Source organism: Dipteris shenzhenensis, chromosome 11 (assembly GCF_047967505.1).
Source record: "Dipteris shenzhenensis isolate YYH24624 ecotype China chromosome 11, Dip_SZ_1.0, whole genome shotgun sequence".
NCBI classification, from domain to species: Eukaryota; Viridiplantae; Streptophyta; class Polypodiopsida; order Gleicheniales; family Dipteridaceae; genus Dipteris; species Dipteris shenzhenensis.
The window spans coordinates 31,457,432-31,460,135 of record NC_141606.1 but is presented as its reverse complement, the minus strand read 5'-3'; the positions used below and the strand labels follow the sequence as shown (position 1 = coordinate 31,460,135).

The 2,704-nt window shown below is 39.9% G+C and overlaps 1 pseudogene; it reads right to left on the bottom strand.

The window, feature by feature from the left end:
- Nucleotides 1-501: 501 nt before the first annotated feature.
- On the bottom strand, nt 502-1,558 carry LOC147896905 (uncharacterized; annotated as a pseudogene).
- Nucleotides 1,559-2,704: the final 1,146 nt, after the last annotated feature.

Genomic DNA, 2,704 nt, shown 5'->3' with positions numbered 1-2,704 from the left:
AAACTTTCCAACATTAAACTTTAACTTAAAATCATTCCAAATGAAAGAGGTTGTAGGTAGCCAAGTACTTGAACACAAGCCGTTGTGTAGCCATGTGTACCCAATCAAGTTTTTTTAGCAACAGAGCATCCTCACTCTTGTCGTTTCTATCAACCCTACACTCTAGATCAAACATGTGCTTCCTAGCATCAAGTTTTACCTCCTCATAAAACTCATGCAATGTACAATCAGCAGGAAGAGCTGCAACGTCTGAAATGTCATCAAAGTCCTGTAGAATACGAAGGCCTCTCTGGTATATCTTTTTGAGAGTGCCTTCACATTTCAACCATCTAAACCGACACAATTGATAATTACCTAGATGGTTTGATAAAAAATAGAATCACAAACTCAAGTAAACAAGCAAAGTACTCACACTCTGTATAAATTGTCTCTGCGAAGTAGACCATACAAAGACTTCATGGCTTTGCTAGCTTCCAATAAAGACAACCAAAATATTTTTGTCTAGATTGGAGCCTCATGAAGTGCAATAAGGTTCAGCTTCTCAATGGTGGCAAAACTTTATGTGTCCCATCTCAACGACATTAATTTTGCCATCCACTCATCCCCAATCTCGGATCAATTATATTGAGAATCTAAGACATACAAACAATTTAAAGTTTTTAAACAATCGATGAAAATGTGAATATTAAAGAGCCAATGAAATATTAACTTTGTAACCATCTTAATCTTAAAGTCTAACATGTAAACGAATACAAAAATGTAAGAATTGTAAAGCTTGCACTAGTGCAACAAAAACATAATCATTTATTTTTAAAGTAATTGAGATGATGCACCTTCCTTATACGTTCACCGTATCGAGTGGCAAGCTCTTCCAGCTCCTTCTCCTCCACTCTCCTAAGCTCCTCCTTTGACATAGAATGTTTGGCTTTCTTCAAATTCTTTCCAAGCGCTTGAGAGATTTGAACCTTCAAGTAGCATGAAGCACAACTCTTCAAATGTTAGCCTGCAAACAAAAGCAATTAATTGCTAAATAATAAAAGAGACTAACATACATTATAAACCAACTTGCCAAGGTATCTCCTCATAAGAGGATACCAGGGCTCACTCCCCTTCGTGTATTTGCGCCTATCCTCCTATCTCTATCTGGAAAATTCTTCAAGTACTCTTCATGATTGGTTGAACAAATGTTTTTGCAATTCACCAGCTCATCTCTCAAAGAGGCAGCAACCAATGCATGTGTATTTGCTGTGAATGTTCAAAGAAGAGGTAAACAATAAAAGCAATCAACCATCAAATATTCTTTCCAGTAAAAGGAAGAGTTTTGACTTAATTTAGTAAAGCAAATAATGTTTCTAAGAAAAGGAAAATAAATTCTTACAAGTTCATCCTTTGCAAGGTGGATAACAGAGCAATCTCACTGACACATGTAGGATCAATGACTTGTGCAGAGGACTCTTTAATGCTTTTCATGCATCTGTGAAAAACGCTCTTTGATTGCTGCTTGCCATGCAACGGTCTTATGGTTGCCCTCCCAAATGTAGAACATTTTGTAAGACATAACCTAATATGTAGGTTGCCTAGCAAGCTCTGCCTCAAACTTTGCATTAATGGAAACCCATATAGGGTCCCATTCTTGCATGATAGCCTCATCAACATCACAGTCATCTCTCCCAGAAGTTCAAAGAGAAACAATAAAAGCTCCCTTCTCCTACACATAACCCTCTCTACTGAAGGTGGCTTTCAATCTAGAGACATCATCCCTTAGCCCTCTCACCTTGGCATTGGGGATAAGCCTACACAAAGGAATAGGAGGACACTGAAAACAAGAAAATATTCTTGTCTTTTGGAGAATGTCCTCCCCCCTATCTAGATAAAGTGAATTCTCAGACAAAGAATCCCCTCCTCTAGGAGGGATGATCTCCAACTGAACTATGTATGGCACAATCTGTAAGGAGGACTCCTCAAAAGCAGGTGCATGGTTAGGATCATGCTGTGCTCCAGAGCCCTCTCCAAGCCCCTAGCTCATGTCTCCCATATCCTTTGCTCCCATAGAATGAACATCAGTAATGGGGGCAATGCCCTCAAGGGGCTCTTCATTTCCTCTCCCCTTTCCTCTACCTCCTCGCCTCGCACGCTTGCTAGGACCAACATTTGATCGGTCAACATTTCTACAGAATGTATAACAAACAAAATACAAACAATAGCTTGAAACATAAATGTAGACTGAAATAGTAATGCAGAAAATGTCCAATATTTAAAATCAAAATGAAGCATGAAGCATCATTGAACTTGAAGATGAACTTGAAGCAAACAAAGATTCATGAACTTCAACTTACAGCCCCTGGGTGAGCTGATGCCTGAGGCTAAAATGCCTCAGGAAGAGGAAAAAAAAATGCCCCCAGAGATGGCGCATCGATGCGCCCTCTCTAGAGCATGGTTTTGCTCCAGACATGGGGCATTTCAGCCCCTTGCTGAGCTCTAGGAAGGCTCCGTTGCACCATATCATTAGCTATGGAAAGGATGAAGCGATAAATGCGAACCAAGAAATAAAAGAGAGCTTAGGAAAGAAACCAAAAATGCCCCATGTCTGGAGCAAAACCATGCTTCAGATTGATGTGCCCTCTCTGGAGCATGGTTTTGCTTCAGACATGGGGCATTTCAGCCCCTTGCTAAGCTCTAGGAAGGCTCCGTTGTGCTATATCAT